This window comes from Phoca vitulina, unplaced genomic scaffold (genome assembly GCF_004348235.1).
Source record: "Phoca vitulina isolate PV1807 unplaced genomic scaffold, GSC_HSeal_1.0 scaffold4, whole genome shotgun sequence".
Taxonomy (NCBI): Eukaryota; Metazoa; Chordata; class Mammalia; order Carnivora; family Phocidae; genus Phoca; species Phoca vitulina.
Window position 1 is genome coordinate 20,684,168 of NW_022589707.1, and position 13,524 is coordinate 20,697,691.

Consider the following 13,524-nt stretch of genomic DNA (forward strand, 5'->3'; position numbering starts at 1 on the left):
TTTGAGTTTTAGACTGGTTAATCACCAACTGTTTTCCCAGTTACTCACCAAAAATAATAAAAGCTTTGATGCAATGTTTATCAAATATTTAGAACCAGAGGATCTTAATATGAAAAGAGCAATTATTAGAATCATCAGAGAAATTTTTAAAAGAATATTACACCACAAAAATGGTAATAGTTACAAGGTATAATTATATCCGTTCGTCTCCCAGGAACCCTGTTCAGAATGAATGAGGAAAGAATACTACTTAGCTCAGAAATAGAAGACAACACCCATTCCTTTGCTCTTAATGTTATTTCTTCTTTCATTGATAGTAAAACATTAGTAACTAATACTTTGCTCATAAGTGGCAACATTTTAACATTTTCTTTTCTTTTTTTTTTTACATTTTAACTTTTCACTTCTTAGTGTGGTCCCTGGTTGTGCTTGGGAATAAATAAAGGTCTTTAGAACTAAGAAGAGAAAGGAACTGGAAGCTGTTAAGATTCTTAAATATGAAAGTATAAAAAGATGCAAGGAACCCACAGTGTAAGTCAGAGAAAGTTATTACTTGAGAGAACATTACAAAATAGGAGACCACCTAGCAGAGTTGGCACCAGGGAAAACGAGGAAGTGCATGTCTTTATGTTCTGTACATCTCCTGGCCGTGTATACTCAGGCTTCCTCCCTCAAATGCTCCTCCCTGCCAACCTTTTCATAGTCCTTTCTAACTGAAAAGTATTTCCTTTCTTCTATCATCTCAGAACTCTGCAATATAGAACTTGCCGAATTGCTCTGTGTTAACAACAAAAATGTCTAAGCATCAAATATGTGCAAGAAACTAAGTGCATAAAAATGACCTGTTCCAGGTCCCATGTTTAGTGGTATTAGGATTTCCATTTGTTCCTCCAATAGAAGGGATTTCTGGACATATTAAAACAGTAAAACTTTGGGAGCTTTTTAGGGGATAGATACCTAAAGGTATAGCCTTACAACTTTCCTTGAATCACACTGTTCATATATATCTGCTAATTTTATGTAGCTTTATCCATGACAGACTTTGAGAACACACACACACACACACAAAATCAGATGGCTTTATGGTCTTCCAATCACCAGTGTTTGTTTTTTTATTATACTGAGGGAAAAATCTGGATTCTCAGGCAGGTTGAAAGAGTCGTGGATTAATAAGATTTTTTTTTTTCATCCTGCAAATTGATCTTTAATTTCTTTTTTTGATGTTCTCACATTGAAATATTTGTTCTCCGTTTTAAGGACATAATGACTTCAAATACTTAGCCTGTTCAGCTTGACTTCTAAGAATCAGAGCACAAACCCACACCTAATTGGAGGATTTAAGGACTAATAGGAGATATGCCTTAGAACTTGAAGATGGCAATAAAAACTTACTTTCATTTTCAATTCAGCTGGAACTGAAAAAATTGAAAATATGTATAAATAAGCCATTATAAAAAATTTACCTATTTATCATTGAAATTGTTTTCAAAAATTTGGAATTGACAATTTTAGAGATGATGTGCTTGATTCATGCTCTTAAACTAATTCAACAAGTATATTAACATGATAGCTCTTTAGCCTTTGTTATGACTTCATCCAGTGAAAACATTCTCTCCACCCAGTCTTCTTATGCTGTCTTACAAACCATTCTATTCAAATTCCTACATACAACACCCTCTTATATACAGTACCATGCAAGTTTGAAAATCACAGTCATCTTTTGACACCCTAGACCAGTATTTCAAAGAGAAAGTTTAGGGTATGGGATGGAGTGAGATTAATAGGCAACAATCATAAAAGTTTTTTTCTCTGGGAGGGGGGTACATTAGAGCTATAGAATCCAAGAATTGTCAGTCAACAGAAGTCTTTCCATGACATAACCGATTTGCTGCAAGCAATAGAGTGTTGTTGAAAGAGCAGTGGACAAGAAGAAGACACTTACTGTTCATTCCTCCAAACAATGTGGGACCCTGGGCAAGTTGGCTTCTTCATGAGAGACTAGAGTGTGTTCTCTAGGGTCTCTTCCAATTCCACAGATCTATGATTTTTTCCAAGCCTATGAAAGAAGTACTACTCATACTTAGCTGTTAAAAATTATTAGGAGAGGGGCATCTGGGGTGGTTCAGTACGTTAAGTGTTAGACTCTTGATTTCGGCTCAGGTCATGATCTCAGGGTTATGAGATTAGCCCCGCTCAGCATGGAGCCCGCTTGGGATTCTCTCTCTCCTTCTCCCTCTGCCCCTCCCGCCTCTAAAAACCAACAAATATACAACAAATTATTAGGACAATACTTATTTCTTTATAGGTGTCTTCAGTGAGAACTCCAGAGACCACATAACAGGGCTGAATGACAGATAACAATATTTTTTTTTATCAGATTACAGATTAACATAATAGTGATTTAAAATGAAAACTAATTCCGTCTTTCCTTTTCCACACTGCTCTCTTAGTATGCTATGTTAATTCCAGTTACCCACCACAACTTCTGCTTCCAGCTACGGCAGACTAGCTTATAGCAGACCAATCATTCTCCCAAGAAAAACTAAGAAGGTGAAAAGCTGGATTAAAACACACACGTACATTATCTGTTTGAAGACATTAGAGATTCCAAGGTAGCAAGGATTTGAGGGCCAGACTGCTGAAGAGACGGAAAAGTGAGTGTATGCAACACTCAGTGCTGCTTTTCCCCTCAGGCATCTGCCAGTTTGTAAATGATGGTTGAAATCTGACCAGAGCTTTGAGACAAAAATGGAATTCAGAGATAACTAAGGAGGACAGACCTAGTTAACAACCCAGGATTTCAGTTGTAACTCCTGAGGAATTACTCCGTAATAGTAAGGACAAACCAAAAATAGACTGGCTCACACACAGGCTAAAGTCTGCTTCACACTAGCTCAATTTCAACTTGAGACTGGATTAAGGTGAATTTCCTTTATCCTAACTACCTACTAGAAGCCAAATGTCTCTAGAATTTTTCATACCCTATGTGCAGCATTCATTTATAACTTTACCAAACTATAGGAAACAAGAACAAATGACTAATAGAAAAAAAAATAAGATACTAGTAAAGGTCTTTAGCAATTTCAGTTATTGGAGTTATCAAATCCCCACCTTTTGTTAACCTGTGAGTACCCTAGTGCCCTCATTCTCCCTAGGACCTCCAATGTATTCAAGGTGATGCGAGGTAATTTCACATAATAATTCATGCTAATATATGAGGAGAAGTTTTCTTCCATTTCATTTAACTCTCTCATAAAACTTCATAGTGCTTCAAGGAAAATAAGTAGTTAGTTGTATAACCCCAAAGAGATAGTGGGAATTTCAGTCTATGTAGGAGACAGGAATGTTGGTAAAATGGCAATATATGAGGGCAGTATTTTGGGGGACAGGAAAGGCACCATGGAAATCTAATAATGGCTTTATGCAGGCAGCTATTCAGCCTGCCTACATGAAGGTAAATTGTTAGCAAGCATAATTAACCATTGGCCCCTATGATTTTGTTTCTGTTTGATCTGTGCGCACCATAGCTACTCTATACCTCAAGCCTCTCTTTTGTATTTCATGCAGTTCTGTTGTTTTAAAACATTGATGAGATATGATGTGCTTTCAGTGAAGCACCTGTAAATCTATCAAATCTGCCACAGTCAATATCAAATCCACCAGGCATGATTGCTGCCATAAGAAATGCAGATTACTTTCTGTTGGCTATGCTTGGATGAAGACAGACCTTGTTTAAGGAATCTAGGAATCTGAGAAGATGAAGGGCAAAGGGCTCTTGGTTTTGTTTTTTCGAAAAAGGAGATATGACATAAAATAATATTTCTTTTTTTTTTAAGATTTTTTATTTATTTATTTGACAGAGAGAGACACAGAAGAGAGGGAACACAAGCGGGGGGGCGTGGGAGAGGGAGAAGCAGACTCCCCACTGAGTAGGGAGCCTGATGTGGGGCTCTATCCCAGGACCCTGGGATCATTACCTGAGCCGAAGGCAGACGCTTAACGACTGAGCCACCCAGGCGCCCCATAAAATAATATTTCTAAGTCCAGTAAAGGAAGAGAGCTTTTTAAAATTAATTAATTAATTAATTAATTAATTTTTGGCAAGTTATAGTGTTGAAAGGTATGACAAAATAAGAGGGAAAACAAGAAATTCAGTTGGAAGATTGAATAGTTGGGTCCAATAGAGCTATTGTCATGTCAGTGTTGACATTACAAATTCCCATCTTTGGGTGTTTATAAAATCCAGTTAGACCTAAAACAAAATACACTAGACTCTAGCCAGCAAGCAGTTTCAAAAAAATTGAATAATATACCTTTAATAATTTTTAACTCTAGGCCTTACAAATTGCTCTACCACCATACCACCCTGAATGTTTCCAACCTCATTTACCTGGGATTGAACTTGATTTCTTTCAGACACAGGTTTGGTATATACAAGTAGGACAAAAATGCTCTTCAAAGATACTTTAATATGGATAGATGTAGACACTGAGCTTCATTACTACTGTCAGGGGATAGTACCTTTAAAATAGTCACCAGTGTGTATCGTTTGAATTAAGCAGTTTTACTAAATACCTTATAAGTACTGAACTTCATTTAAGTAACGCTCAGCATTTTGAAGAGCTGAAATTAAGGTTGTAAATTAAGATTTCAATAGGCAATATTAGGTAAGTATAATAGTCCCAGTGCTAACGCAGAGGCCAGCACAACATTGGCGCTCAAGTGCTGTACTGGATCAACCAACCCTGCCTTTTTCCAGCATTGCTACATAAATGTTGCAGAGTTTTATTGATTTTGTCTGAGAGACAGAGAATAGAAAAAGATGGGAGAAGACAACAGAATGGTTATTGAAGAGACAGTGAAAGAAAGAACCAGAAAAATAAAGTGGGGGAACAGAGGAGATGAGCAGACACAGGTGACCCAGAGCTGACTCATATCAAGATTTATAACTTAGTGGGCATTATGCTGCTCTCAGTGTACCATACATTTAACTGTTAATCGTTAATTTAACAAATAATCACCAAACACCTAGTATAAGCCAGGAACAACAACAGTAATACTGTGGGATACAAGGAAAGCCACAAAAAACTAAAACACTCAATGACAGTATCATATAGGTCAGACATGTTTGGAGTTCTAAGGTGTTTACATTATTTGAGAGGATGATAGAGATTTTTTATTGATTTCAGACTAGAAGAAGCTAATAGCTCATGATAGAAAGTTTAAAATAACTACGAACAGAATTGGATTGTGGTATATATTCTCCAAATTTGTAGTTAAAAGAGATGGAATAAAAAAACATAATCCAAAGAGGGGGAAAAGCAAGAAAGGAGAAAAAAGCAACATTAAAAGCAAAATTAAGACCACAGAAATAAATCCAAATATATCAATAACTATCATGGATATAAATGGATAAATGCTTCAGTTGAAAAACTGGCAGATTGAACCAGTTAGTTTTTTTTTTTCCTCAGACTAGATTTAAAAACACACATATAGGCAACTTACTATATCTTATCGATAAGAAGTACATCTAAAACATAATGATCCAAAAGTTCTGAAAACCAAAAAATAGAAAAAGATTCTAACCAACCAAAAGCTGGTGTACTTTAATATCAGTATCATACAAAGAAAATTTAAAAGTCAAGAGTAGAAAAAGATATTCCTAACAAAATGAAAATTAGTATACTTACATTAACATACAGAGAAAGCTGAAAGGCAAAAAAAAAATTATTAAAGATAAACAAGGGGTGCCTGGGTCGCCCAGTGTTTAAGTGTCCAACTCTTGATTTTGGCTCAGGTCATGATCTCAGGGTCCTGGGATGGAGCTCCCTGTTCAGTGGGGAGTCTGTCTCCCTCTCCCTCTGTCCCTTCCCCTGCTCATACACTGTCTCTCTCTCAAATAAATAAATAAATAAATAAATCTTTTAAAAAAAGATAAACAAGATCAGAGTATAATTTTTAAAAGTATTAATACACCATATTTTAAACTTGGATATATCAAATAATGAAGCTTCAAAATATACTAAGCAAGAATTGACAGATCTTCAAAAGAAATAGACAAATCCAAAGCATAATGGGACATTTAGTCATATTTGTCAGTACTTGATGAATCAAGTGTACAAAAAATTCATACCTTTATTAAAAATGTAGACTAATGGTCCTATGCTTAAGTGTCATTGTAGTTGTGTGTTTTCACAAAACATAACTAATTGCAAGAGACTTGTACAAATACACTCTGGACAGAAGTAAACAAATAAACAGACACAGACAAGACAGTGCCGTATCAGACACAATTCTCTTAATTAATAGTTGTTGGAAAATGGAGTTGGCATAATTTACAATTTGGTCAACATTCATAGAGGCTGAATACCACAGATGTAAGGTGCACTATGACCACAAGAAGTTTTTTCATACTTTGCAAATAGTTTTGTATTTTAGCTATGAAGATTAGTTACCAGAGCCAAAGTTGGTCTTAACAAGTAAACTTTTTATGTATGTACATTCAAAGAATCTCTTGCAGCTTTCTGGGGTCTATTCATTTTGCAGATAGGAATAAAAGCTGTAACAAGATTCTTCATATCATGTATTCACATGTGATGCACAATCTTTATATACTCTCCAATTTCTTTAAGACAAAAGGAGGACTTGCAGCAGGGCCACATTGGTGAGGAAGTTCCAAATGGCGGAGATCCCATCCTCAGGTGTCTTCTATTTCATCTCCCTGTTCAGCTTCAGCTCAAGCCCTTCATCTGAAATGTCATGGCTCTGCCTCGTTGGGCTTCCAGTTGACACTCTACTCGCTTCACTGCCTGGCACTTGGACAGTTTTAACTTCTCTGAACATCAGTTACTTTCTATGTAGAATGGAAGTCATAGTATCTAACTGATTCATTATTGTGAATTTTAAGTGAGACATATTCAAAAAGCTTTGCCCAGAGATATCAGTATTCTTCTCTCTTCCTCCTACCACCACCACCTTGTTCCTCTTACTCCTAATACCCCAGGACTTATCTTTTGACTCATTACCCTTGTCAGCAAGAGAATAGATAAGAGGCTAAGACTGATGGTCTCCATCTGTGATGTCATGTTATATGCTCACCCTAACTCAGGCACCTACTCTTCATTCCCTTGGTGTCTCTGCTATGGGTTATAGTCTGGGTAACTTAGATGCCAAGCTTACCAGCCAGGGAAGCCCCATTATGCTTTAATTTCTATGGCCAATGCTGTTGTTATTGCATTGTTTTGTGTTCACTGAACACCAGATCACTATTATTATCATCATCATTGCAACTGATGACAATAATAAAACAATCTCTTAGGCTTTTGCACACAATGTCAACTCTCCTCAGGCTGTTTGGCTGTTTCTGCCCTATTTTCTCAGTTTGATCTAAAACAGATCCTGAGTTGTCTCTTAGTTGATAATATCTTTCCTAACTCATTTGATTTCAGTCATTTTTCCCTCTCCAGATTTTAAATGATGAACAAGTTCTGTACAGACTCTTCTCAGAACTGATTTAGTTTAGATTCAGTAGCAATCTTGCAGGATCATGGAGAGACTGCTAAGTTTAATGCCACAATCATCTCAGCTCCTACAGAGTATTCATTTCATTGTCAGCTGGTGGGAACAGGCAATTGCTGTGCTCTAAGGCTGATTCCCTTCAGTAATGAAGCAAGGCACTGGGACATTTTCATTTCTGAATTCCAAGTGAGTACATATTGTCATTTCAGATGCTATTCTAAGAGCTATCATTTGCTGGAGTGCATCTGGTACCACATTTATTTACAGCATTCTAATTTTTCTTTAAAACTTAGGGAAAGTAGGAAGAAACTGGGGTATCGATTTTGGATATGTAGAGCTCAGCTAGAAAGATAGCGTCAAGTTGTATTCTCCAAGGGAAAAATGTTCAATTTCTCATCATTTCTGAAACTGAAGACAGCATTAGAAACAATAATTGAAAATAAGTAATGGACAATCAGCCAGAGGGTTTATTTGATAGCAAAGAGATGTCGGAGTCCCAGGGAGAGAAAATCAAGTTGTAAGAGAGGCGAAGTGCTACCATGCAGTAATAATGGAAAATTGTGCAACTTTTGACTTTGATTCTGAAACATTTCTTACCCTGCTCTAAATGAGATGGTGAGCACTATTATCTTGTTAAAAAAAATAAAGGAAAAGAAAATGAAAAATTATGTAAGATAATAATTGCCTTGCCCTGAGAAAAAACCATAAAGCAAAGGAATATTGTAACACAATATTGAAAAGTGAATTTAATGTGGTTAAACAAGTAACTGAAGATATAAAAGACAACCACAAATCAGAAATTCAAAAACTCTGAAATTGTCAACAACTGTATATGATGTTAGATAAAAGTAGAGTAACATTTTTAAGAAGTTCAAGGGAGAATGTGCGGTCCAGGAGTTTTATATGCTGTCCTTCAATTTTCACAGCTATAGAAAACTCATTTTAACCATGTAAGAACTCAGGGAATATTGCATTCACAAGTTCTTTCTTCCTGAGGAATATGCTAGAGAACAGTCTTCATCCAATCAAGAGGTAATTTTAGCCAAAATGCTTCTAGTGTGTATTTTTGCATATATTTAATTTACGTCTAAGAGTAAAATAAAGATAAGATTAGAATGTAAATGCTAAGTCCTCTGAATAAATAGAAGTATCACAACTAAAAAATGAGAGAGGAAGGTATAAAGCTAACAACTGTATAAAATGTATAAGGAAAACATTAAGCACTTATGAAATATATTTAAACAAGTGGAAAGGTATTCCATTTTCTTAGAAAGGAAGGATGACAAGATCATCAATCCAAGATAAAAATAAGACCCAAATAAAAATACCAGGTTTTTTAAAAAACAGAATTAGATAAATTGAATCTGAAGTTCATATGAAAAAAATCAATCAAGCTCTGATAGTTATAAAGAGGGGTAAAGGAAGAAAAGGGCAACGGGAAGTGAGGAGGCCAGCACTAGTAGATTCTAAAACATACTATGTAGCCTACGTATGCATCTTAAATCACTGGGGAAAAGATAATTCAACAAATTATATTGGGTTAACTAGAGAAATGTTGGAAAAAAATTAAGTTGGATCCTTATCTCAAACCATATACAAGAATAAATTTCTCAGGGCGCCTGAGTGGCTTAGTTGGTTAAGCATCTGACTCTTGATTTCTACTTGGGTCCTGATCTCAGGGTCCTGAGCTCGAGCTCCAAGAGGGGCTCTGTGCTCAGCGGGGAGTCTGCTTGGATTCTCTCTCTCCCTCTCCCTCAGCCCCTCCCCACTGTGCTCTCTCTCTCCCTCTCTCTCTTTCTCAAATAAATTTTAAAATCTTAAAAAAAGAATAAACTCCTCTGATTTATCAGAGATCTGAATATTTTAAATAATGAAAATGAAAAAGAAACTATACATGTACTTAACAAAAAAGGAATTCCTCTATAAAATGGAAAAACTTTCCTAATTATGCCTAAACCTTACCTTGAAATTATCAGAGAAAAGATTGATAAATTTGCCCTCAAAAATCTGTAAGGCAAAGAAAAAACAAAACTAAATTAAAAGGAACTATAAAAGATTTATAAAGTAAGGGAAAGAAGATTTGTCTTGCCTCTATTATCTTTCTTCATCTCAATTTGATCTAAAATGGTTTTGAGAAGGGAGAGAAAAATGAAACAAGATGAAACCAGAGGGGGAGACAGACCATAAGAGACTCTTAATCTCAGGAAACAAACTGAGGGTTGCTGGAGTGGAGGGGGGTGGGAGGGATGGGGTGGCTGGGTGATGGACATTGGGGAGGGTATGTGCAATGGTGAGCACTGTGAATTGTGTAAGACTGATGAATCACAGATCTGTACCCCTGCAACAAATAATACATTATGTTAATAAAAAAAAATTTTTTTTAATGGTTTTAAGTAAAGAGGTTGGATAAAATGATGTCTAAAATCCCTTTAATCTCAGTATTTTAGAATTCTGGTATGCATGGACTACCTAAAAGAGAAAAGTTATATTCTTAGAATGAATCTTGGTCTCTCCTTTTTCTTTCTGATAATCTGACTACTTCTGTTTAATCTCTTTGCCCAATCGTAAAATATAGGACGTATTCCTACTCTTCCTTCTTTTTGTGTGGCACTCACTGATAGACTTCACTCTTCATTCCTCTCAATATGGTGATCATGCCATCGGCCCATAAGCAGCTACTCAAGCCTCATGGATTAGAATTTCTGTTTCCTCATGTCTTTTAGCGTCCAGGAACTTTGGAACTTCAGAGTGAACAGACAACAGCTGATTAAAGGTCGCTGGGTTTGTGGAGTGCAGGGTAACAAAGTTCAGAGAACTTTAGCCTGGGGAAGGGTGGTAGGAAAGGACAATATCCAGTAACAGGAAGTACGTTCCGTGACCTTTGACTCTGTGTGTATAGATGGTAGTTGGTGATTAGGAAGTGTAAGAGGGTGAAGAGACGCAGGTGAAAGGAAGCACTATTTCTATCAGAAGTTATTTTTGTCAGTGATAATGACTGTAGTTACAAGAGCTTTCATGAAGGAAAAAAGGAAGCTAATTATATTTTTTCCTAGATAAATATACAACTTTTAGCTATTTGTAATATATTTATTCCAAAATTTTTTGAGTTTGCTTAAAATAAAAGATGCATTTACAAAGAAAAAACCATAATGGTGTATGAGATTGAGGATAATTATACATAATACCTTGGGTATAAACCGTTTAAAGGTTATGTGCTCATATTAGGCGTGATATTGTAAAAGCACAAGCCAAAAAAGAGGAGAGAAATATATTGAGTTATGTAATTCTCATTGTCATTTAGAAGTAAGCACATCTTGGGGTGCCTGGGTGGCTCAAATGGTTAAACGTCCGACTCTTGATTTTGGCTCAGGTCATGATCTCAGGATTGTGAGATCAAGCCCTGTGTCGGGCTCTGCACTGGGCATGGGGCCTGCTTAAGATTCTCTCTCTCCCTCTCCCCCTGCCCCTTCTACCCCATCCTTCTCTTAAAAAAAAATAAGAAAAAGAAAAATAAGCATATCTTTTTTTTTTTTGAAGTAATAGTTCTATATTTATTTATTTATTTATTTATTTATTTATTTATTTATTTTTGGAACATCTTTTTAGGAGAGAGAGTGTTTTTTTTCCCTATTGTTAAATTCTTTGAGAAGTTTGTTTATTGGAAGGATCCTTATATGGGAACAGGGAAGGAAACATTAACAGTGGGTCTGTGACTAGTTTCCTCTTTCCTCAGGGCTTCCTGAGGTAAGATTGACCTGAACTTTTACAATGACTTATGGAATATACAGCTAAAAGACAAATGAGAGTTTAACAGGAATACTTTCAGAAGGGTATACGTGGTTTATCTGTTTTCTTATTAATAAATCTGAAATTTATGGAATTCTGTGCTGTAGCTGTGATGAAGAATAGGATTTAATTATGTAGCTTAGAACAGGTCTATGTGATTAATGAGATATATAAGAGATCCCAAGCTCAGTGGTTTTCCTGTGTTTGGCTGACACCTAATAGATGGCATAATTCTGAAACCAAATGAACCCAGGTGCAGAAAAGTGTCCTCTAAGAGCTGCATCTGATATTTGGAGCTTCATAGATGCTGCTTGTGTTATTGCTTTGATTTTTTTGCTAATCATTAATCATTAATAAAGCTTGAGGCTGTGAAAGACTCATATTTCACTGATTGATAATTCAGGCCTTTGTGATTGTGCAGAATAGTGAACAGTATAAGCAACAGCATCTCCCACTTTCTTTTAGAAAGGATGCTGCCACTTTCTTTGCTTAACTATTCCTTATAGACAACCTTTGTAGCTGCTGAAGAGCCAACACAGTGAAAGCAAACTGTTTCTATAAGGACTCAAATATGTGGCTTCTTGGAGGTTGGGCTCAGTTCAAGGCTAGAATTCCAGAAATCTAGAGCAATGAATCACCAGCATGTTCTATAGAGTCTCTTTCAAATACTAACAGTCTCAATAAGGCTTATATCAAGAGCTCTGCAGGGATCCATTTATAACAAAGCTTTGTAGAGAATGGCTGAAGTTAAGTGTTGATTGAAAGGAAGGTCTTTAAGATGTAGAAACAAGATGTACTGTACAAAGTTGACAATGTTATAAATTTTAAAAGATTTTTCTTCTTTTTTTCCTTTGGACTGGATGCAAGACAATTATGTATATGATCTATTGACCATTTATACCTGAACACTGACCAGCAAATACCAATTCTGCAGACATTCAAATAAAAGTAAGAATCATTCTTTTATGAGTATTACTTTCTTGTAAGAGTACCCTTTATATATGCTTTGTATTTATAAGTTGTTAGGTACATAGTACTTGTTTCTTCTTCACTTTTTTAAAACTTAAAAATACTTTTCCCTAGTAAATTTTCCTACTGGGTAAAAAAGAGGTGATCCAGTGTGAAAAAAAATTTTTTTTGCCCCTAGATTAGTTATTACTGTAAACCAATGAATGATCTTTTGTTTGATTGACCTGAATCAGTCCCTTAGAATTTTTCACATTAAATTTATATTTTTTACCTATAAATACGAGTATCAGACCCTAGACTCATGGGGAGCTTATCAAGGTGAGGATACTCTTCCATCTGTCCTAGATACACCTAACAGGAAAATGCCTCCTTGTTAGGAAAGCAAAGGTAGGGCCAAGGTGGGGGTCAGGGGACAAAAAAAAATAATTTAGAAAATGGGAGTTGAAAAGAGGAGAGTGTGAAATCTCCTGAGTCATGGCTTTTTAAGTCCCTGGATTATACTAGTACAATGAATTCATTTGTACATTCTGAATGTACTGGTATTTTACTGGGCAGTATTGTCTACATCACACCCAAAGTGGTACTTTTAATCAAATCATTCAGTTGGCAAATATTTTCGAAGGCTTGTTTTTTCTTAGCACTGGACTTTGTGCTAAGGATACAAGTAATTAGCAAAATAGTTAGGGCTCCTTCCTTTGGGGAGACCATTATCTTAGGAGAGAAAGAGACATTTAATTGAGTACTCAATTGATTATTTAGTTATAATTGTGATAAATACCTCAAAAGAGCTATATGCCATGGAAGGCTATAAACAGACAATCTGATGTAAAGTGAGGTTAAGTAAGGTTCGTTGTGTTTTGTTCACTTAGAGAGAGAGAGTTGGTGGGGGGGGGCAGAGGAAGAGAGAGAATCCTAAGCAAGCATCATGTGGGGCTTGATCTCACGACCCTGAGATCATCACCTGAGCCCAAATCAAGAGTCGGTCACCCAACCAACTAAGCCACCCAGGTGCTCCAGCAAGGTTCCTTTAATTGCCAAAGATCATACAGTTTAGAAGTAGCAGAGCAGAAATTTGAATCCAGGTATAATCTTACTCTGATGCACTACATTTACTACCTCCAACTAAATACTGGCACAAAGTACCACATGAGCAAAAAGAATCGTGTATTAATTTTCTATGACTGCTGTAACAAATTACCACAAATTTAGTAGCTTAAAACAACACAATATATTATTTTACAGTTCTCTAGG

General features: G+C 36.0%; 1 protein-coding gene across 1 annotated transcript in view; it reads left to right on the forward strand.

The window, feature by feature from the left end:
* IQUB (IQ motif and ubiquitin domain containing) overlaps positions 1 to 12,235 on the forward strand; it is a 136,550-nt gene extending 124,315 nt beyond the window's left edge. Inside the window, exon 14 of the mRNA XM_032401661.1 lies at positions 12,172 to 12,235. The gene's annotated coding sequence lies outside the window, so the exon portion shown is untranslated. The remainder of the gene's footprint in view (positions 1 to 12,171) is intronic.
* Positions 12,236 to 13,524: the final 1,289 nt, after the last annotated feature.